This window comes from Leptopilina boulardi, unplaced genomic scaffold (assembly GCF_019393585.1).
Source record: "Leptopilina boulardi isolate dan_hultmark-lab unplaced genomic scaffold, ZJU_Lbou_2.1 LbouV2_137, whole genome shotgun sequence".
Classification (NCBI taxonomy): domain Eukaryota; kingdom Metazoa; phylum Arthropoda; class Insecta; order Hymenoptera; family Figitidae; genus Leptopilina; species Leptopilina boulardi.
Window position 1 is genome coordinate 152,090 of NW_026137682.1, and position 25,915 is coordinate 178,004.

Sequence of the window (25,915 nt, forward strand, 5' to 3'; positions counted from 1 at the left end):
TGTGTAGGAAGTAGCACACCGGAAAACAATGTTCTAAATTTAATCATGTGCTAATCGTTTATCTAGTGAATTTCTTACAGTTTAGTAGTCTAAATAATCACTAAATTTTAGTTAAATTTTAGTAAAAAAATGTCTAAAATATTTTTTAAAAAAGTATAATTTAAAAATTTGACAGTTAAGAAATGTTTATCAAAATTTTATATGTCAAAAAGGAATTTTTATTGAAAATTTAGTGTTATTGCTTCTTAAAATATATATATAATTATAATCATCATCGCTTTATGATTTATGTAGTGCATAGTTTTATTATTATATCACTATAGTTTCTAAGAAAATTCTATCACGTGTGCATCATACACGGAAAAAATTAATTCAGTATATTTTACAAAACTGTGACGGAGTAGCGGATACAGCTCTTTACGAAACTGAGTTTTGTAAAATGTGATGGATATTTTCGGATAAACTACAGAACTTTCGTTGTTTATGCTGAATATTTCTGGAGTTTATCCTGAATATTTCGTGACATTTTACAACACTCAGTTTCGTAAAGAGCTGTATCCGCTACTCCGTGATAGTTCTGTAAAATCTACTGAATTCATTTTTTCCGTGTAAATGCATTAAACGATAAAATCTGCCAAAGATATTTTATAGTGCACTTCATAAAATTTTATTTAAAACTATGATGAAAATGTAAAAAGAAACAAATAAAGTATATGATAAAACAAACAAAATGAATCAATAAAAAACCTTCTATACATTTATTTCACTAAAACAAAATTCTATTATATTAAAAAATCTTTTATAATAGTTAAAATAGAAAATGTAATATATTCTAGAAAATAAATAAAAGGTAAAATCAGTATTTTACGAAATAAAAAGACTACACTATATGGTTTCCCAAATGAAACTAAAAAAAATAAATAGGTAATGTAACACACAGAACGTGATAATGTGCTACATTTTAGTTTCTTTTTTTTCTTTAAAAAAAACAAGAATTAGGGCGAAATCGTGGTTAAACAATTTCAATAAATAGAAAGAAAGATCAATTCAAAAATATATTTTTTATAAAGAAATAAAAAAAAAAAAAAATTATGAACATTTTATTTACTTAATTCTTTATTTAATGAAGAATTAATAAATTTCGACTTGATAAAAAATAAATCTTGACTCACAAATTAAATAAAGAATTAATTTTTGAGTCAAGATTTAACATTTTTTTCTCTATTGAAGTTTTTTTTATTATTAAAATGATTGTCTTTAATAAATGAGCACGAGAAATGAGGAAACTCAAGATAAACTCCCACAATAGCTTCTTGAATAATTGTAAAGAAAATAAATAATGCATCACACAGTACGTGACAATGTGCTACAAGTTATTTCGTTATTTTTCAAAGAAAATATATAGTCGTGCGTCTCATAAAGGAAAAATGATAAGATTTTTCAAAAGACGAGAGTTTAACTGTAATTCCTTCCTCGGAAGTAATATAGAAACTATTAAAATATCTAAACCCAACGCACACATCCGAAAACGATTTTTTATACATATAAAAGTAGGTGTGAATGAATAGAAAAAAACATTAAATTCCCTCCCTCCCTCCCCCTTTAAAAAAAAACTTCTACCTAACTACCTGAAAAATTTGTCGTTTTGTGAAAAAACGATTTTGTTTAATCAACAAAAGACATTTTCAGCTATATGTATATGGGTTGTTCCATATATATATATATATATATATATATATTTGAAAGACACATTTTACTCTATACATGAAGGAGAAAATGCTGGTACAAAATTTAATGATGTTTGTGGTCTCTATTGTCAAAAGCAAAGGGCACACGTTCTACGTGTCATGGCGTGTCTGTCATTCAAAGCATCTGCAGCTACTGTCATTGGATCACTGAACAAGTAAAACTATTTATAAACCGCAAGCTAATTCGTTCCTCGAGTGCGAGAGAGAAAGAGAGAGAATAGGCAACGCTAAGAAAATGAATCTGAGGTGTATTTGATTAGTGACAGGCAATGTACTGTCAGCTTCCGCTGCATCATCCATCAATTATATCCATGCTCATCAGCTGTTCGTACAGCTTAAGAAAAAATGCTCTTCTTATTAAAAATTTCAAATTTTTCATAAATTAGTTAATGATCAATTAAAGACTCTCTCCAGATTGTTTAAAAGGCACAGCCTTTTTTCAGAAATTAATTTTTGTAAAACAGCTGTTATTAAAAAAACCTTCATTGTAATAGAAGAGTGTGGGGGGCAAGATCAAAGGTGTGTCCTCTATTTTGGATCAGCCATTTTGAATTTTTGAAAAATCATGCCAGATTCGTAATCAGCGACCCAAAAAAAATCCCGAGTAACAAGTTTCAAGTGGAACTGGTCGATTTTTAGAAATCATGATTTATATTTTAATTACTTTTTAACTTTTTTTAACCCTTTTTTAACACTGTATTTTCAAAACAAAGGTTCCCAATCAAAAATTTACTACTGGCGCAGTACTGGCACCCAGTATTGGCGCCAGAGTTGACGTAACTTTGGGATGATAACATATTTTACCAGTATTGGCTACCAGAGTTGGCACCAGTACTGGTAATTACTGCTGGTTCAGTACTGGCCGAGTACTGGCAGTTTTGTAATTTCTTGTATACGAAAAGAAATCTTTAACTGTAACAGAGATAAGTTTCACTCCAGGTAATACTTTTTGGTATACTTAGGAAAAAGTGTCTGAAATTTTTAGTAACCCAACACAAATTAAATATTAATTAAATTAGTCAACTAACTAATCAATATTTTATTATATAAAATCGAAAACACCAAGAATTTATATTCTTTATTTTAATGTAAATTGCAAATCATCATTTTAAAAAATCAAAAAATAAATATAAAAATATGTTTATTATATAAAACCAAAGTTCTGCGAAAAAAAGTATACTTAATTTTTTATAGGTTTATAAATCGGGTAAAAATTTTTTAATTTAAGTTTTTTTCAAAAGTATAATATCTATTTTAATCACATATATATTTTCATCAAAATGAATTTTTGAAAAACTTTTTTAAGAAAATAAAAGTTGTTTTTTGATTTTTAACAAGTGTTGTCAAGAAAATTTGTTTAAATTTTTATTTAAAAAAATATAATTTTTTTATGAACAAATTTATTTATTTTTACACTGAGGAAACTGTTTGGTATCATCTACTGAAGTTTGGTTCTCCAAACCAAATTTTTTATTTGATATATGTGCAACTAATCCGTTTGGTTCGGGCTACTAAATTTTTTCGTTGAATCATTTTGTTCGGTCTACCAAATTTTTTGTTTTGCACAACTAACTTATTGTTTTTCAGCAAACAAAAAATTTAGTTAAATGAAAAAAAAACCAAATTATTTTTTGGCTCACACTTATATTTTTTATTTTTCACTTAATTTTATCACTTTTGTTATCCTCTTTTATTACCCTATGTCTACTTAAATTAATTTCTATTGCGGAAAAACCTAACACTGCTGGGGATCGAACCCTCAGACTATGCAACGCAAATCAAGAACGCTGACCACTACACTAAGAATCCTAGTGACAATGTGAGTGTAAATTATTTTCATAAAGTATACAGGCTGGAGAAAAACTTCCGTTCTTTTAACAAGCTTATTCTCTCTGTTCGATATGCATCACTACACACACTTTTTTACCGAATTTCTGAAACACATAAAAATCCCGAAAACACTTGAATAAAACTGGACGACACGAAGAGCGAAGCATGGTTAACGTGTGACATATTTACGAGAACAGCGCATGCGCAATTGAGCATTCAGACGGTTTGGTTTGGAGAACCAAATTATTCAGTTAACAGACGCAAAAGCTTGAACGAAATTTTTGGTACAGCCAACTAAATTTCTCGATTGATTGCTTCTTTCGTTACTGTTATGTCAACTAAATTTTTGTAATCTTAACTAAAAGTGCTCCACCAAATTATTTTATTAACATTACATTATTACTTTTCTCCGTGTAGTTTCATCGTTTAAAATTTTTTTTTGTTTATTGCATATCTGAAAACAATAAGAAAATCTTGCAAAATGTTTTAGGCTTGGTCTCAGGAAACTTTCTGTTTAAATAATTTTACCCACAGAAAAGCAAAATAAAATACATTTTAATTTTGAAGAATAAACTCAAGGTGAAAAAATTTTTATAAACAAAATATTTAAACAAAAAGATTCATTAGGTTCAATCTAGAACTTTTTGTAAACTAGTATTAATCAAAAATAAAATCTATTTGAGCCAGTGCTGGATCAATATCGGCTCAGTACTGGTTTGCCAGTACTAGGAGGGTGGTACTGCAACAGTACTGATACAATGAAAATACCAGTACTGGATTTAAAATTTTTTTTTCGAAAGTACAAAAATTCCAAAGAGCAAAATCTCGAAAAGTAAAATGTCCTAAAGTATAAAATTACGAAAAGAAAAAAATTTTAAACTGTTCAAGAAATAAGAGTATAAAATTTGTTTAAAAAAATAAGATAAAAAATGTATGTTGTAGCCGATGGCTTTTAAATATTCGAGAATGTGTTTCACATTGTTCTTATCTGAATGTTTATAATATAAAAATTCATAGTAAAAAAAATTATTTTTTTTTTACAATTATAAAAATAAAACTTTTTAAAAGTATAAAAAAAAAATTTTCATATATTAGTTCTGTCATAGTTATTATTTATCTACAGATGTAGGTATACAGAATGTATTTCTTTATTATATACATAAAATAACAACACATGAATGTTTCCTGACTTGAAGTTTCACTTTAAAATTTGAAAAATAAAAAAAACAATTTTCGAAAAAAAGGACTATTGAAAAGAAAATATTTTGGAAAAAATGTCCTTTGGAAAAACAATAACTTGGGCCCTTAAGAATTGGAACTTTTGTTTTGGAACAGTTGTCTCCATATGGAGAGTTGCATAAAAAAAGGGGTGGTAGAAATTATTCGTTTCGATAATAATAATTATAATAATAATAATTTTAATAATTTATTAATTAAATAATTTAAATACCAATAAAATAGAATACGGTGATTATCAACATATGGTAAAAATTGTTGAGGTCAATAATTCTTAATTATTTAGAATCCTATACTTTATATAATATTATTCTAATTTTAAACGAAAAATCTTACCTTACATTCCATTTGACCGTCCCTGATTTCCATTCTGGAGTGGTACTTAAATTTATTTTCCAAAAAAATTTCACACGCGATTTCAAAAAAGTCAAACACTCCGGAACTCACAATAATAATATTTTATGTTAAATAATACTTCTTAAGGAACGGACGCGGTTTTAAGAAAATGCGAAAACTACCGAGATCACGTGAAAGTCAGAATTTAAAAAAAAATTAAAATTTTGGAAAAATATTTAAAATTTTTATGACGCAATTTACTTAAATTTAAATATTTCCGAAACAAAAATAATTTTTAAAAAAATTACGGAAAAATATATTTAAAGAAAAAACAAAAAATCACTCGCGGTTTTGAGAAAATAAAATTATCACTCCCGAAACAAATAAAATATTTGTAAATTTTAATTCCTAATGGTATTCTGACCTGCTATTTGAACCGCGTCTATATTGTTCTCAACGTACCAATTAGGTCAACACACTGCCCGCCTGAAGATGAAAACTGAAGTCCCGTCACTTTTGTTGCATTTCCTGGAAAACGGACAGACCCAACTGATTATATATTACGTAATTTTTATTTTACATATACGCATATTTATGTAAATGTAATAATCTTTCTCTTTTATAATACACAAGACCCAATATCAATTTTTCCCAATAATTCTAATTGCTTAAGGTCATGTGATTGTGGTGAATTCACATGTAAATATTCTCCTCTCGCAAAATACTGGACAAATTGAGTTTAAAATTTTGTGGATAAATTAGAAATAGTAATAATAATAGTGCCAAGGTATATTATTATTATTAAAAAAAAAATTATTCTAAAAAATCTCAATTTGAAGAAATGACTAAAATCAAGAAAACCTGCGAAGAACATTTTTACATGTGAAATTACAACAATTGAATGACTTTAATCATTTAAATTCGAGTTGAAATGTTTTTGTCAAATGTTATTGTTTGGACAAATTTAATGGTTTAATTTTAAATAAGATTTCTGCTAAATGAGAATTCGATTAATTAAAATTAGAAAAAATAATTAATTTTAGGTCTATATTTATACATAGAATTTAAATTAATAGTGTAATTTAATGTACAATTAAATAAACAAATTTTTTTTTGATTTCAAATAAATTTTACTTTATAAATTTTCACAATTTTTTCCACGGATATAATTTTTTATCTCCAATGTTTTTCCCTTATATTTGAATAGCTGTGCTTATTTGAAAACCAAGTAAATCAGTGAAAAAAAAGAAGAAGATGGAAAAGACTGTAGAAGGAAGAAGGAGGGAACTTTTTTTTTTGTGAACCGGATAGTGACAACAGCTGTGTCTGGCCCAAAACATAATAAAACAATGGTCGATGGTGACAGAATTTGTTTAGTTTGGCATTAAGTTGAACCTATAGCTGATCATTGGGTTTGCACTTTTGACACTTTCTGTAACTAATGTTTTCCGCCTTTTCCTGTCTCTAAACATCTTCTTTCAACATGAACATTGAACTTAAAGTAATATGATATTGACACAAATATTTCGGAAAGAAAAATGCCATGAAAATAGCAATATCGAAATTTGTGAACACTGTTTTGAAATAATAATAACTCTTTACAAATTTACATTAAAACAATTTTATAAATGTTATAAAAATAATTTTTGTTTTTTCAACAAAGAAAATTCTTCAAAAAGAATTTTGTAAAAATGATATGCAATAAGTGACATTTTAACTAATGTAAAATAATCTAACTTCAAAAATTCCTCTAATGTATCTATAACATTATCCCAATCAAAAATTTACTAATTGCGCAATACTAGCGCAGTACTGACAAATACTGGCGCAGTACTGGCACCCAGTATTGGCACCAGAGTTGGCGTAACTTTGGGATGATAACATTTTACCATTATTGGCTACCAGAGTTGGCACCAGTATTGGTAACCACTACTGGTTCAGTACTGGTCGAGTACTGTCAGTTTTGTAATTTATTGTATACGAAAAGAAATCTTTAACTGATGTAACAGAGATAAGTTTCACTCCAGGTAATACTTTTTGGTATACTTAGGAAAAAGTGTCTGAAATTTTTAGAAACCCAAATTAGTCAACTATAACTAATTAATATTTTATTATATAAAATTGAAAACACAAAGAATTTTCATTCCTTCTTATAATATATATTGCAAATTATTATTTTAAAAAATCAAAAAATAAATATAAAAATATGTTTATTATAAAACCAAAGTTTTTATAATATATAAAAACAGTTCAGTAGAAATAAAAATGTTTAAAAAAAAATTATAATGTATATAATTATGCAATTAACTATTTAATTATTTTATTATTCACTTTGATTTATTAATTATTTTATCAAATATAAAGAAATTAACGCAATGAATTCAATTCAATTTACATAAAACAAAATTAGTTTACAAATTAACTCATCACAAATATAACGATTTAATAAATAATGAATACTAAATTCTTGAAATTAGGTAATTATTAAAAAAATTATCTAAATTATTTTTAAAGTAACATTAAGTTTTTGTTTATAATTCACTTTTGGAAGAAAACTGAAGAATAACATCCAGAAACAAATTACAATAATTTTATTGACCATTGAAATATATAAGTTTGTAGTTTTAACTATTTTTTATAATTTCTATTAAGAAAGGTTAATTATATATTTTATATTATTGATAATATAACATTTGTGCAATTTTACTTGCGATTGTATTTAATTTTTTAAATTAAATTTATATTATACCATATATATATCTGAAAATAAAAAGAAAATCTTGCAAAATGTTTTAGACTTGGTCTCAGGAAACTTTTTGTTTAAATAATTTTACCCACAAAAAAGCAAAATAAAGTACATTTTAATTTAGAAAAATAAAATCAAGTTGAATAAATTCAGTACAGACTGCCCAGCCTCGGGAGCCAATACTGAACCAGTACTGCGCCAGTAGTCAACTCTGGTATAATACTGAAATTTTTGGTTGGGATAGAGAATCAAATATATTTTGTTTTCTCGAACAAACAGAGGGTAAACATCTGATGTGCTACTGCATCCGAAATTAATTATTTTTTTGTCGACAATCTCACGACCCTAGAACTAAGATTTAGACATCTGCCAAAAGTCGGCCGTAATAGCAATTAGTGGTTTTTACGTCTCGCAAGAATTCAAGGTTACTCAGGATCTTGAGTAGTCTTCTTTTAAATTTCTTTTGAAAATTTGCGGTTCAAAAAAAAAAAAAGTTACCGGGCTCGTCCCGTCTGTTGTTAATGATTAGGCGAGTCGCATAGCGCATTTCTATAAATATATATATATATACATAGAAGACGACGATGAAGAATACGAATGAGGATGAGGGGGGAAAAAGAAGAAGAAGAAAAAGAAGATGCAACGGAGACAGAAAAATTATGCCTTTGGACGCTTTGAGGGAGAAATCGTCATCCGACGGTGGTACAGAGTGTCCTGAAAGGGACAAAGTGGTCGTTACTATAACAGCACATGTTCAAAACGTGTTCTCTAGTATAGATTTTTGGGACCCGGTAGTGGGATGCTACAAAGAAACTATATAAAAGTAATATATATATACATACAGGAGTGGGTCGAAGGGAAAGTCCGACTTGCCTTTAGGGATTCAAAATATTAAAATTAACTGCACTTGAATTTAATCAGCGCCAGGCCATTTGAAACATGAATGTTTTGAAATACACAATATAGTATTTAAATTCAAATGTACCTGCTAAGCTGGATATGGTCTCTCGGTGTGCTTTTCCAAATTGAATTATAATAATTCAATGAAAAAAAAAATATATCACATCATTCTCTGTATGTACATAAATTAGATCTGACTTTGATCGATTGTTGATTTTCCAAGTACAAGTTTATTAAAAAATTATTTTGAAACATACAATATTTTTTTTCTATTTATTGTATATTATAACTTTCTCATTATATAAGGTATATTTTGTAGGTGTCAGATTAATGAATTTTTAATGTTTCAATCAAATGCATTCATTCTTTACATTATATAATGAATTTTCTTCTGTAATAATTGTTTAATTTAAATTTATTCAATTAATCTTAAATCTATTAACACGAAGAAAAATAAAAAGATTAGACGTTCCATGAGAGTGAATATGTATTCTATATAATATTCTTCCAGTGAAATATTATACGGAAAAAATTTTATATTAATCAATCACAATCGCAATTAAATTTATAATAATTTAAATTGTTTTAAATATGAGGGAAAAATCTATTTTTTGTTTTTAAGTTTGTCATTTTTATTAATTGGTGCGGCAAATGTCAAAGCTGTTTCTGATAGGTTTTTTTCATACTGTACACGAATCTGTAAACGAAAAGTTTCTATTAGTTCTAGTTTTTTGAGAAAAACGAGTTTAAAGTGTTAAAAAATCGCGTTTTTGGCAAACTTTGAGTACATCTAGCACTGAAACAAAAGGTCGTATAGAACCTTCCACTTGGGCTTAAATTGAAGTTACTACAATCCCCGAAATTCACCTTTCCGGCATCATGACCTCAAAGTCATTTGTATTACATTTTTGAGTTCCAAAAATTCATTTTGGAAAAGTTTGAACGCGCGTACCTCTAGCAATGAAACAAATGGTTATGGAAATTAATTTTCAGGAATCGTAGCACCAAACTTTAGTTTAAACCCAAAAAAAGGTTATATATGACCTTTCATTTCATCGCTGAAGGTATACGCACTCAAATTATTCCAAAATTAATTTTTGCAACTCAAAAATGAATTACAAATGACTTTGAGGTCATTGTATAAAAAAAGGTGATTTTTGGGGATAGTTGAAACATTAAGCTTCAATATTTAAGCTCAAATGGAAGGTTCTACGACCTTTTGTTTCAGTGCTAGAGGTACTTAAAGTTTGCAAAAAAATGCAAGTTCTTATTGATATTTTAAATCCGTTTTTCTCCAAAACTAGAGCTGATAGAAACTTTTCGTTTACGGATTCGTGTTCAGCATGAAAAAACCTATCAGAAACAGCTTTAACGGCGGGAAAAAATTCAAATGCAAAAAAAGAAAACTGTTAAATTGCAAATCTCTGAATTTTTGTTGACTTGTCAGAAGGGGGTGGTGAAAAATATATATCGCGGGTGGCGGCAAACGTTTTGATCGCGTAGTGGCACACGCACGTGTGCGTACCGGGTGTCATGCCGCGTCAAACATCTTCCATATCCTTCTCTGTCGGCATATTGTATAGTACGGGATAAGAAGAAGAAGAAGAAGCAAGGGAGTAACGTGGAGTAATGCCAGCAAGTGGTGGGGGTGTTTGGGGGCTTTATTTAATGAGGGGTGGGGGTGTATAAAGGGGGGAGGACGGTAGGGCAGAAAGACCTATGGTTGGCGGAGGGAGTTGTGATGAGAAGCGAGCGGTTATTTCTGGCACTACGTCTCGAGCTTCCAATGCGCATCCTTCCTACACGTTGTTCACTCTCGTATATGTATCTCTAAAGTGTACTAACTTTCGAGTTTCATATGAGTGACATTGTTATTAACAAATTAGACAATTTGCTTTAAATTAAAATTTGTTTCCATTAAAAGAAGCAAATTCATCGAGATTCTTAAGAACAAGGATTCTTAAATCACAAAGTGTCAGTTTGACTATAATTTATAAAAACAAGTGCTTGAAATTTAAAAAATTGTGACCTGTGTCAATTGAGGATTTATTGGTTGCAGATTTTTGAACAAAGTGCAAAAATTAAAACTTGAGTGTTTGTTTTTAAAGAACAAAAATTGAATTAAGTGAAATTTGTTTAATTAAAAAAAAATTTTTTAAAAACAAAATAAGTGAAAAATTTGCTTCAGTGACATAGTGAATTTACAAAATTCAAGTACAGTGCTTTTCTTGGAGATTAGTGAATGAAACGAGGAATAATAAAAAAAAAAGTTGGATAAAAATTTGCATAAATAAAAGGTAACGGAAGCTGTGTGAAAGACGTGGCGGGAAGATACGATTCGTGCTAAAAGGCGCCGGGGATTTATAACGACGGGTGGCCTGAAATAACAGCAGAGGGTGCAAGCTGGAAACAGTGAATCAGCACAGCATCCAGTAGTGAGAATCTCCTGACGTGCATCAAATTCAATAATGCTTAATCATTGTGACAATAATTAATTAAAAAAAAAAAAAAGAAATTTTACCATTTTTAAAAAATTTTGAGACACTAATTTTTGATTCTCAATTCCACAACAAATTGAAAGAAACCAGAAGCTCATTCAAGATAACACATTGCTTGGAACTAATTTTCCTAGAAACAATTCAACGATCGGTGAGTAAACTCTCTTTTGCGTATATCTAATTTGAATTTGGGATTTTTGTGTGAAACATCCATGGTCCATGAAAGTCGGCAATAAATTTAAGAACTTCGTTTATATGCAGATTGTTTTAAAAATGAAGAGAAACTAATTCACACTAAATCACAACTAAAGTCCAAATATACATTAACTATGAGATATAAACGCGATAATACATTATCGAAATATATGTTGTTGTTTTTTTAAATAAAATGCTCACAGGAATGTGCACGTGAATAATATAGAGATGATCTTAATTGCCATTGCACGCGGTTCGACAATTAGAAGCATTTAAGTCATTTATATTTTCTGATAGAATCGATCGATCGTTCTCAGTCAAACTTGTTTTCTTCACTCTTATATGTCCTCTCGCAATCGTCTCTGTACATATATAAATACATATGTGACAAATGAGGCCGATAGACATCTTGTAATTATTTTAATGCTTTAATTTTATCAAAAAAAAAAAAAAATTCACATGTCATATAAACAAACAACTCAATTTCCATTCAGATTTCACTATACACGCATAGAAAACAATTTTTATGTGCAATATACTTTTGTGAATATTTCCATTATAAAATATTAAAAGCATAATCTATTGTTCATTCTCTATAAACAATCCGACATTATTCTAAATTTGTAAAAAAAAAATAATTTTTGTTTAAATCAAACAAATTTTTGGCAACTGGTCAAATTAATATTTATCCGATCTAAATAAAGATTTATTTGAAAAAAAAAGTTATTGATTTTTTTATGTGTTTATTTAAAAACGATAATACAATTAAGTTGAATTAATTAAATTAAATTATTTTAAATAATTTTATTATTCTTAGTAACCAAATTTAGAATTAAAATTAATTTAAAATGACTTCTCAATAACTGATTATCTTTACGCGCAAATTTCGAAAAAAATTCAAATGTACAATTTTCTTTTTTTTTTTTTTGCAAATATCAAAATTTCCATAAGATTTCGTGTAACTGTTTGAGGAATTTGCGATATAATTTTTGTAACTCGTGTACACGCAAAGTGCCGTCAAATTACCCAATTGGTGTCATTTAACAAGAACAAACTGGAACTTAAAAGAAGTTATGGAAGACGACACAAAACGGAAGAATAAATTATTCAAAACACAATTTTTTAAGGATCTTTTGTTTTTTTTTCTATTAATGTAGTACTATTATTAAGAAGTATAAAGCAAATTATAAATAGTTATTTCCAATAATGGAAATACTAAATTATTAACTTATAATTAATGGTAATTTTAGTCAATGGTAGTTTCAATCAATAGGAGATTAAATTAATATATTATTTATACTAAATACTTCGCAATGGATGGCAATCTCATCTTTCATAAAATTCAATAAACAGAGATTTATTATAATAGTCAACAAATGATAAATCCATTACCAATTGACAAGATACATGCGTCGCATAAACTTCCTGACACAATGTAGACATAATATATGTATATACATAAAAACTCTCCGGAAGAAGATGAATCTGTGATTCGGATATATGCAATATTGAAACATACATTTAACAAATCATCTTGAATCGAAGACCAGACACAAATGTTTGTGAGTCACTTGTTTAATTGAAACCATAAACTGAGAAAACGTTTATAAAAGTGACACTGACTGACCCGAATAGGTCAAACGATGCAGCAAACCAGCATTATAAAATTAATGTCTCAAGCGGAAGTATAAGGGGGCAATAATTTCCGGTATAATTGTTTGTTTGTTTTAAATGATTTATGAGATTTATATCATTCTTTCCACGCGTGGAAAATTAGAGATTTATTTCGATTCAAGAAAATGAATGATCATCTATTAAGGAGTCTGGAATTACACTCGCAATATGCTGTGCGGGTAGCAGATATTATATGGAGGAAACCAATAATGATTACATTCTACAGACAATTAAATTTCGAATCAACCAACTTGAGATTATAGAGAGAATAATACCTCAAAATCAAGATATATATTTTTAATCAAGGCTTTTGTTGCCTTGAAAAACAAGAAATAATAATTTTATCACTATTAGTAGTTTTAAATAATAATTTGAAACTTTGAATTTCATAATTTTAAATTCATTGATTATGAGTTTAAAATTATTATTTATTAAAAATATTTATTAAAATTTATAAAAACTATTATTGAAAAAATAAATTGTAATAGAGAATCAATATTATTCTATATGTTTATGTACGTATATAGGAAAATAGAAATCATTCTTCCAATTCAACATAATAATTGTTCTTTATCGTGGGACTTATTGCGCATGGTGGGAACACTGCACACTGCACAGTGCCACTTATTGTTGGACCCTTCTTCCCTTTTTTTATTTCTCAATCCCCACTTGACTTGATTTTCACGAGACCCACTCATGCCTATATATGAGATTGAACATTTTATTTTTCTTTTAATATATATATATATATTATATTTTACAACGAAATTGATACACGCCTATTGTCATACCAGAAGCAAACTTTAATTTCATAGTAAAAAAAATCGAATTTTGATATTTTTATTTAATTTTACTAAAATAATGAATATATTTAAAATAAAAATAATAATATATTTCAAGGTCATTTTACGTTTCTTAAAGATATTAAGATTATATAGTGAGCAACAGTCATGAATACAAATAGCCCATCTTCAATTATGAAAAATGGTTATTTATGTTTCTGATTATTTTGATATACTTTAAATAGAAGTCCAGTATTTATTCGAATTGGTTAGATTAAATTTTTTTTTTATTAATATAATGATTTATCTCATTGAAAGGGTGCTTGAGAAAATCAAGTGGTACATTTTGTAATGAAGACAATCGCACCTAATGCCTTTAATAATAGGGTCTTTTAGTTATATGTTTCGTTTTTTATTTTATATTATTTATAACTTTTATCAAATTTAAACATTAAAAAAATATAGTGCAATTTTAATTAATTATTTTGATATATAACTAAATATTTTACTCACATTAATAATAATAAAAAATAAAATAAAATTTCTTTCATTGTGAAAATATGTATTCAAACCAGAAGGAAAAAATTCTCTACATCCATATAAGAGTAAATAAAGTTTCTGTATAGAAATGCAACTTGATGGAGAATAATGTTCTCTCGCATAGAGTAAATGAATTGTGCCCAAGATGCAAAACTATAAGAGACCAGAGGGAATTGAAAAATTGTGGAAGAAGGAAAAGAAAGAGGTAACAGGGGAGTTGTAAGTAAGCTGGTAAGAAGCGAGAGGTTACGATTTATTTGACAGATCGTGCCGGTCAACGCGCGCCTCTCGGTAGCTAGAGTGGTTTATTTTATAAGGCCAGATTGCCGGCATCACTTCGTTGGAATAGAATAATGGATGTTTCGTTCCTACTCTTCCCTTCAACTCCTTGAATTCATCTTTCTTTTTCTTCCACTTTATTCATCCCTTTTAGTCTCGCGAACCGCTCTCTCCTCTTCTCATTTCCTTTTATCAGGTCTCTGGCCTTCGTCTCGAAAGTCAAGTGTCATTACTGAGAGAGTAACTCTATTTGTTAAGGAATTATTTTTAAAAAGGGCAAAAGGTATCGCCAACTGGAAACGTTAAACACATCATTTCCCACGTTATATAATATATATTTAATAATATAATACACAATAATAAAATATAAAATAATATATTATACTTTATTGCATATAAAATATTATTATATTAAATAAATATAGTGTTATAAATTAAATTATATTCAATAAACTAGAGAAACTTGGAAAAAACTGTGGTTTCTAAAAGAAATTATTTATCACAAACCGGAAATCTGCGTTCTTTTGTACAGCTTTACGATTAGAACGTGACAAATTTCAATGCGGAAAACTGTTCATTTTCAAATTCTTTACGTCTAATAATTCACACGAGATTCTCAAAAGACATAGAGAGAGAAAGATTTCAATTCTATATAATGGCTCCTGTGGACATTTTCTATATATATATATATTTATAAAACAATTTTACTATAGAGAAACGTTTTAAAAGTGTGCGTAAAATTTATATTCCGTGCGTCTATTTTTGAAAAACAGAAAAATTATGTTTGACATTCGGCAAAGTTTGCACATAAAATATCAAAAATTTTTCATCAAAAACAAATTCTTTCGAAGTAACGTGTACGCGCGTGCGGTGAGACAACAAAACGATAGATCAGTTGGCGCCATGCATTGTGTAAGATTCGCGATCACCAAATAATCTTTTAAACAAAAGCAGCTATATATCTATATAATATAGAGAAAAAAAAAGATATATATCTTTCATTCTATTTTTCTTTTATATACGAATTAAATTCACTAAGCAGATAAAATTGTCATTGAAAAATTATTTAAATCAAATAAATATCGTTTGCTTGATAAATAATTATATTAATATTTACCTGAATTATTACTTGAAACAAATAATATTTATTTATTATTAAAATTAATTTAAGTGGAATAAATTTTTTGTTCAAATAATAGAGCAAAATAAAATAAAAATTGACACACGTCATTATAGAATAAAATATAGGCAAAAATTAATAACTGTGTGTGCTTTTCATGCTCGAGTTATTCAATCGACAACTCCTTGTCAACAACTCATGTAAGCAGTAAATCATCATTTGGCGATTGGACACAAATATAACAGATTTATTTCACAGACTCGTATATTTTATTTATCTTTAATATTCAGTTTGTCGAAGATATATATATATAATATAAGCGCTCCAATTCATAAATCATTAAACATAAAATATATGTAATTACCGGAAGAAGTAATTTATCAAAGAGATATACGTATGAGTTTGTAATTTGCAATCTCATAGAAGATCAAAAATGATGCTATTGATTGTTAATCATATTTCATTGAAAGAAAGAAAGAAAATTTATTTCATTCAAATAGTCGGTTATACACTTGACTATTATCAAAATAGATATTTATTTGTATTAAATAATTATTACTTGATTCAATTAAATGGCAGTAAAATTATTGGTTCCAATATACAGTTTATTTGATTGAAATAAAAATTATTTGCTTCATATATTTACTTAATAATATAGTAAAGTAATATCGTTTATTTTATTTGAATTATATTTTAGCATTGTGAATACCACATAATTTTGAAAGTATATAACAAAAATAAGAAGAGGAACAAAAAATAACCAAAAAAAAAATACTTCTATATGAGTAGTTCCAAATAATAATATTTAAGTAGAAAATTGAAAAATATAATGCAACTTGTGAGACAATTTTCTAAATATATATTGCAAGAATGCAAGATGCATTTTCACATTCAGATATAGCCATTGACGTGTCAAATGCCATTCAGTAGAAATGAACACTAAGTTTATAATTATAACAGTGAAACTTGGTTTAAATCTCCCCCTAATTTCTGAGGCGTCTTCTTAATGCTCGGATGGTTCACCTGACAGAGCAAGCGTGTCGCCTGGTTTTGCGAATTAATACATATATACATATACATAGTACACGCGCGAATACGCTAGGAAATGTCTCATCCGCATCGGTAGAAATGCAAATACAACTGGTTGCTAATGTTGTTTAACCTCTGTAATTGTCAGACGAGAGCACACCATAATTTATTGCAAAGCGCTGGCACCAACGCATATATATATTATATATATATACGCATATAATACTACTATAATACACATTATCAGAAAAAAAGAAAAGATAGACATCTTAAAATAAGATAACCTCCATTATTATGACCACATATATATGAATTATTCACAATTTATTATATTCCATGTCAAAATGCACTATCATTGCAACATGTTAGAAAAATGATCTTTGAGTGTATAATTATACAAAACATTTCGTTAAATCAAAATAAGTCATTCATGAATTTTTAAAAATTGAGTAAGTTAAATTTCAAATTTATTGAATATTATTTATTTATTATTATTATTTATAGTGATATTATTTATAATAATAAATTTTTTATTAATTTATTTATTAAATAAATTAATTTTCAAATTAACAAAATATTCACTCTCAAAATAATGATTTACTCATTATTTTACAAAATAAAAAAAGAAGTATATAAATATTATAATATTTCACAATTTGCAGAATATTTTCGCACCTAATTTTAGATTATTATTAATTTCAATTTGAATGTTGCTGGTGAATATATAGTATATGAAAAAAAAAGGAAAGAGGCGACGATTCCAAGTAGAAATCTCGACAAACAAGTTTTCTCATGAGTAATATATTTATATTCTCGTGAAAAAGATTTAAAAACAAATAATTTTTATTACATTCAAAAAAAAAAAAAAAAAAAAAAAATATTCAGTTACTCGCTTTTTTCTTATAAATGAAATTCATCATGATTTCTTCGGAATATAAAAATAAAAAAAACTTTTCCATCAACATTGATTTTGTAAAACAAAATCATTATAATAGTTTTACTATTTATAATAAATATTCGCTGTAATGATAATTAATATAAAATAAATAAAAATTATTATACATTAAATATATAATTTCACGAGTTTACAAATATTAAACTATAGTTCAATAAAGAAATTAGATATAGTTAAGTAAAGTTATCAAAAACGGAAGTTTGCAAAATGATTTATTTTTGACCAAACAAAAATTCATTGATTTTTCCAGACAACACGCGCGTAGTACAAAAGTTATTAATAAACCAACGTAAATATATTTACGAAACACGTTCCTCATTCAATACAAAATTCTGAGAAAAATGGTCATAACCCACGTATTAGAATCAGCAAGTTAGACATTTTTATTAAACGAATTTGATTCTAATTTCTGCAATGAAAATGATTCTCAACAAACTGTACTTCAAGGCATGAAAATGTTTCAACCAAAAAATAAAATTTATGTCTGGCTTTTCACATATTCTTAGGTCAAATGTTCTTGTATAAATTGAATTAAAAAGAAATTTTGTTGTTTATATTTCAAAGTAAAAATATTCCTCTAGGGTATAAAAAGTATAACCCAAAACATGAAAAAAAATATCTATACCACTGGGAATAAAAGAAACACTATACAAATTTGTTGCCTAAAGTGGTTTGATTTATAGTAGGAATTTTTAAAAAATGATGCTTATAAAGTGTATAAAGGGTTAAACACGGTCATGTAAAATAAATGTCAACGTAATAGAAGAAAAAGTGAGGGGGGAATGAATGGGGTTGTGGGGGATAGGTCAGAATTAACGCACTATATTTATAATGGTACCAAGAACCGGCAGTCATCTGTCTTCACTTACAGTTTGAATTATACTATGTCTTAGACCGTTTACGTCCCTCTTGTCGTCTATATACACATGGCAGCATATACTTTGCGCACATGGGTCTTTGAGTATAGAGATTATTTCCCTCTCTCTTTTTTCACCATACGCAGATTACAGTACATATAATGACTGAACAAAAGTATATACACACGTCAATGCATGTTGCATTTTGAAATTTTGACATTTGTAATTTGAATTCTCAACTAGCGTGACACTATATTTATAGATTTAAATAATCATATTGAACTGACATTTTCTCGAGAAATTATATATGTACATATACCATAAATTATTGATATACAAACTATTTAAAAATATACACTCTGAATGAAATTTATTTGAAATGATCGCAAAACTATTTTCAATTATAATCGAAAAAATTTAAACAAAAAAAGAAAAAACAGACAAAACAAAACGTCAAGAGAGAATTGTTGTTTCAAAAAGTTCGTTACAGCATCTGAAAGTATTATTCTTACCCTTAAAAATCTTAAATTTAGAAAATTAGTACATCAAGTATACATATGGTTTTCTTGAATCAATGATACTTTTTTTTCAGCTAGTGTAAGCTAAAATAATCTATACACCTATTTTTTATTTGTAAATACAGAATCGAGATAATTATAAATCTCGATTCGCTAATTACTTATTCTCGTAATACGAATATGTACGCGTAATAATAATAATAAAAATGATTATGAGAATAGTCATCGCGTCGTCGTTTCCCTCTCACGCGTTAAAGGAAAGCACGAAGTTCAAGTGCCATATATATATATACCATAATATATATATTTACTGTGCTGTGAAGAAAAGATCTTGCCAATTACTGGTTAGAAAACATAATGAACATGTGTGTGTGTGTGTATGTGTGAAAGTAAAAAAAAAAAACGTCGATGTTGCGCTGCAACCGTAACAATTAAGAGTATTACAATGTTATCGCATGTATCTATGTGAATGTATGAGGCGTAATATTTGCTATCACGCTCATATACGTTTATGTACACTCAACACTTTGTATTTGAATTTTTGGTCCTCCTATTTTTGTACAGAAGTCGTTCTGTAGATAAAATTTTATCCTTTTATTTATTGAAAAATAATTTCCTAATAACACTATCATTTTATATATATTTATAAAATTTTGAGATAATAACACAAATTTTCAAGTTCATTTCGACCCTAAAGAATTTTTCATACCTTTGCAAAACCAGCATATCTTTACCATTTCATTAAAAATAATTGAAAAAACATGTCTGTTACATTGCTATATATAATAACAAGAAGAAAAAAGGTTTTCTCAAAGATGCGCACAAAAACCAAAGTACAAAGGACAGAAATCACGTAACGAATATGGATCCGGTTTCTTTTCTTGAGTTAGTTCCGTATATTTGATTGAACGAGGCGTTACCCATAGGGTCGTCGAAGAGGACAACAGGTAGTTCTTTTTTTGAACAGATGATGAGTGCTTCGGTAATGAGTATACAGGAGAAGAAGCAGTAGCAGCAGCAGCAGATGCGATGAATGGAGAGAAGAAAACCAAGTGAAAGAAGACGTGTTACAAGAGGTAACAGGTTATTTGCCTAGTGGGGAAAGATTACGTCGTGTAGCAATCTCAATATAATACTTTCGGTATGGGCCAGGTGGGTCTTGTCAGGCGCCTCTGACACCACATGTGTATGTAAAAGGAGTACACACACACATTTATTTCCTTAAGAAACACACATCACATATGTGAGAGTACTTGGCGTTTCACACGCACGCGCCAAATCAGCACTTTAAATGTAGTCATTACCGCGCCGACCACAAGAGAGTATATAAGTACTACCGGTGTTACATCGAAGGCACGTGGGGAATATACTCTCAGATTACATCAGTGCATTACATTCGTTTTCCTTTAATGTAATTTCATTGCAACTTGCGACTTCCTCGCAAGAAGATGAAAATTCATAAGATTCTTTCAAACATTTATGTATGCGAAAACGTCCGAGTGTGAAGATATGAAGCTAATTGACGCTTCAAACCGATAACGTATTTTTATTCATTAAAAACCATTGAATATTTAGCAAAATATTATAGACAATGTTATTTAAACATTTTAATGTATACATAATATTAATTTAACTAAACATTTATACTTCAGTATTGGAAAAAATTTGTATTAAATTAACATAATTTAAATTAGTTGTCTACTTATTAAAAAAAAAAAAAAAGATACGACAAATCCTAAACAAATAAATTTGATAAATATTATTCTGTTTCATAATAATTATTCAGATTTTAAATTTTAATACTCAGATTTTGCATATATGGACCACGAATTATTTATAAAATAAATTATACTACATTATGAAGTATTAAAAATATGCGCATTGTAGCGCCACTATTTAACATTGGCTCATTTTGAACTGTAACAAAAATAAGCCCAAGTTTTTTCTGAGCAATAATTATATCGTAATTTTAAAACAGTTTTCATTTTATACGAAAAATAGAAAAATTTAATTCAAAATTTCAAAATTAGCGCTTATATGGCTGAGGTCAATTTTACAGAAGTACAAATATGCGCGTATGTGAATCCGATAGAGTAGGGTTCACAACAATTTTATTGCATAATAATGACCGCATTTATGACATATTACTCTTGGGATAAAAGTTACTATTGAGTATATACCAAAACGCTCTAAAGCTATATAATTTATAGATTCTCTTACAAAATAAATCCTCTTTAAAAATTTCTGACAGAGCAGTTCTTTAAAAAAAAAATACCATGTAATTTTCTCACTTTTGATGATTCGTTTTATTTCTAAATTATATGAATCTAATTGTTATGGAAGAAAAAAATTGCATATAACTTCCAACCAAGAAATTACAGAATGGCATCTTGAGCACTCAAGTTGTAATGATATAATTACATAATATTTAAACAAATCGAAAATGTTGCCAAGACATACATATTTTTTTCTTTGCAATATTATTACGCAATTTTCTCAAGCTTTTTTTTGCATAAAATAAATAATTGCCTGATTTTGAGTATTATAAATAAAATTAACGTATAGGAAAATATCGTTTCGAACTTCGTTGCGCTTATTTCGCCAATTAGCAACGACTTGCGCTGCATTATTGCAATGAGTCGAAAACAAAAAAAAAGAGGGGACCAAGAGGTTCTGGGAACAAACTCTCTCTCTCTCTCTCAATCTCTTTTTGTGTCTTACTTATACATCTTAATGATGGAACAGAAATGATTTAGCCAAGGGTCGCTCTATCAAGCGAAGAAATTTAACCGAGGCGAGAGAATCATTAAGTTACAATTTGTCGTACGTCGAAATTCATCTTCGGTTTCTCGTTATATATATTATATAGTTAGGCTAACATTTAAAATTGCATCCTCGTGTGAATATTTATTAGGTTCTTATTTTTTTACTCTGAATAAATAAAATTTGAAGAAGTCAATTTTAAAAGGAATTATCTATCCTGAAATGATCTTATACAATATATCCCAAGCACATGTGACATACTAACATCTAAATAAAAACGTTATAACTCCATATCAGCATGAAGCCCTGTACCAATCGAGATCTGTATCATATAACGAGGATCCCACTTTTTTTCAATGAATTCTAGTCCCTTGTGGTTCAGCAAGAAAGGACTGAAAAGTGTTTCTCCTTAAGCTTTTTGACATTATATATATAAAAACCATATTCCCTGTCCTATTTATATGAAAAGTAATGCCTCCTAATCGGCTTCTTACTCCTCTATTATATACACTCCCTTCATTAATCTTTTATAAAAAGGGAATAATCTACAGTTAAAGGCATAAAATCTCAAATATGATAGTTGATTCAATTGCATATATGTATATGAATATATATAAGTACACGGGGTGTGCAATAGCTTCTGAAAATGAATTGGCTGAGCTGCAACTCTTTCGGGATGTGAGTGTGAATAAGACCTCTACTGCATCAAAGTTATTTAAATGAACAATTACGCCTACCTCTGAAGCGCGACGATTTCCTAATCTTTTCTAATTATCTCTTTCGTTATTCGGCTGAGCTACCTTAATAGGATATGCTAATTGCTCGAAAGCACATACGCACGTGATCTTGAAACTATACTATTCTTGCATTTCCTATAGGAATTAAAATTATTAAAAAAATAAGAAATAAAAATGATTCTTAACAAGAGTACAAAATTTAACGAACTACATATCTATATAGTTTCGTCTGCTATTTACTGAATTTATAATTCTGATTTGGAATAAATTTTATACAATCTACTGATCTACATTAATCTTTCATTATTCAGATGGAGCGAAATAAGTGAATTTTTATATATATATATTATATTCTTCATTCATTAACGCAACGAATATAATAACTACTAATAATATATTACTCCCATTAAATAATATAATCAAGATTTATTTTTCTAATTATGCACACTGAAGACGCATATCATACCATTTTATTTGTATTAACACAATTTTTTCGATATGTAAAACAAAATTTGTTTAATTCAAATAAATATTTATTTAATCTGAATAAATGTTTACTTTCTTTTAATAAATTTTTCAAACGAAGAAAAAAAAATTTCCCTTTATATATGTGAAATGACTTTTACATGCGTAAATATATCTCGGTAAAAGTTATATACATATAAACGCAAAATACGAATTCTCTGAAAGAATATATGATTCCAGAGAATAAACCGGTAATAATTCTCCATAAAAATTGGTCTTGAGAAATTACTGTTAATTTACTAGAATTTTATCAATCTCCATATAACGTAATACGAATATAACGCCTATATAAACAAACTCTAAGAAACCCTTTCAAGCGCTCATCTTTTCTAGGATTTTAGTTACATTTGATGCACCAGTTCACGTACATTTATATATATATATATATATATAACTTTGTAGAGAAACTTGCAATCTTGAACACGCTCCTGAACATGTACTTATCTCTCTTATCCTCGAAGAGGATCATGGGGTGTGCATATCATTCACAGCACAATAAACGCACCGACAAATATCATCATAGCGCGATAATATCTTATTTCTTTATGATTTCACGTTTCTTGTATATAACAGCGACTAACGTGTTTCATTTTTGAAAAATTTCATATGCATATCTTCTATATTTATACATGTTGCCTTAAGGTGGAAAAAGTCAAAACGAGTAGTCCATTATATGGTGTAAGTATATGCTAGAAAAAAATATACTTATATCACATATATTTTGCATAATATATGTAATATTTGTGTGTGTGTGTATATATATAACAGAAAACGTGTAAATATATAATATACATATATATACAGGTATACGTAAATGTGGTAAAAAATCATCGAAATCAATGTGGAATTATAATAAATCAAAAAGTAAAGAAATTTACATAATTATTTGTTTTTTCATTTAAAAAGCGTTAATCGAATTACAAGAGAGAGAGAAATTTTCAGAGCAATGTATATAGGCAACTTTTCTCGCGCGATTACTGTACTGATTTCTTCCTTAAAAGATGTTGTATTATAAGAAAATTGCATTCCTGAACGTATACACCTTATCTTGCGGTGATCATTGCGACTGACAGCAATCCATTTATCGTATAGTCCTCGCAAGCTTTAAATCCATGTAAGGTTCTGAGGCACATATAACAACCATGCAAGAAAATCAAATGCTGCTGAAGATATCATTTGCATCTGTGTGCATATCTGAGAAATCCCTTTCGTGTATAAGCTTCCGTGTATATATATATATATATATATATATATATATATATATATATATATTTTCTAAGACTGTGAGTACCACCCAAGTGGCACCTCCAAAACTTGTACTTGCATTTGTAACTACATATGAATATACATATATATATCTTATCTCGATATACATACACTGTGCACGATTACATCTTTTTGAGAGATGCAATCTCACAACGTTTGTTCATCATATAAATATATGATGATGCGTTGCGCTCAGAATGTATACATCTTAAAGTCCTCTTTTATATCTGCCAGTATAACCCATTAATATAATTCATTCCTTGAATGTGTCCAAAAATTTTTTAAATTAATATTTGAAATAAAAAACTATATAAATTTACTATACAGATAAATATTTAAAAATAGAATTTTAATTTTTGTAAAAGAAGTGAGTTATTATTTCTTTTAAATCTATAAATGAAATTTCATTTTTCCTTGTTTAAAATAATTTTTTAGTAGAATTTATGAAAATGGTAATTGTTATTACCTACAACTATATAAGCCTTTCCATAAAGATACGCATATTTAAAATTTGCTGCAAAGCAAATTACGTAACACTAATCGATATAATTTCTCACATGTTTTTAGAAACTACTCTAAAAACATAGTAAGTAATAATTCTTGATTGAATAAATCAATATCTTAATTTACATATATAAAAACACGTTTTATCTTAAAAACTTTAACTAAAATCTTCAAAGAAGGGAAAAGAATTTTTCTCCATATATGATGATATTACTAAAAGATAGACGCTGGGAATATCACATCAAAGAAGAAAACATAATTTTCAATTGCTAGAAACGAGGGAGCAATAAAAATAAATTTATAAGAGAAGAAATTTGACGATAATAAATTTTTATGATTATAACTGTTCATTGTATTGTCATTAGAATATTTTTCCATCCAATATATTTTCTCTATATTCATATTTGGAATTTATAAAATAAAATATGAAATGACATTAATGTAGAAAATTTCACACTTTGAAACTTTGGTTGGTGAAAATTTGGAAGAAGATAACTTATTACAAGCACGTTTCTAATTATGATGCCGGCACTTTGAAGATTGAAAGATGGACTTTTATTTTTACTCTGAATTCCCAAAATTATATATAAACTTCTACCAAAAATGGCCTCTTTCAGGTTAAATCCTGAATATCCGGATGCTGTTCGGGTATATTTATAATTAAACCATATTGCTTGTACTTAGAACAACCATAAGATACCAGCGATTGCATAACTATATCATCTCTTGAAATCATCAACCAGAAATTTAAAACATCAATTAACGCTATCATTATACATGAAGCTACAAACATATTTAAATGCCCTTCAACGATTAATTTGTTCTTATCTTAACGAGCATGTGCGCATGCATAACATTTTTCTGACACTAATGGTTG

At 27.9% G+C, this 25,915-nt stretch overlaps 1 protein-coding gene and 1 long non-coding RNA gene across 3 annotated transcripts in view; one reads left to right on the forward strand and one right to left on the reverse strand.

The window, feature by feature from the left end:
• Positions 1-5,158: 5,158 nt before the first annotated feature.
• LOC127291497 (uncharacterized) overlaps positions 5,159-25,915 on the reverse strand; it is a 76,415-nt gene continuing 55,658 nt past the window's right edge. Inside the window, exon 5 of the long non-coding RNA XR_007844605.1 lies at positions 5,159-5,678. This is a non-coding gene — a long non-coding RNA (uncharacterized LOC127291497). The remainder of the gene's footprint in view (positions 5,679-25,915) is intronic.
• Positions 10,521-25,915, forward strand: part of LOC127291494 (fibroblast growth factor receptor homolog 1-like) — a 58,168-nt gene continuing 42,773 nt past the window's right edge. Inside the window, exon 1 of one of the 2 annotated variants that reach the window (XM_051320672.1) lies at positions 10,521-11,445. The gene's annotated coding sequence lies outside the window, so the exon portion shown is untranslated. The remainder of the gene's footprint in view (positions 11,446-25,915) is intronic. The other variant, XM_051320671.1, reaches the window with a different exon arrangement.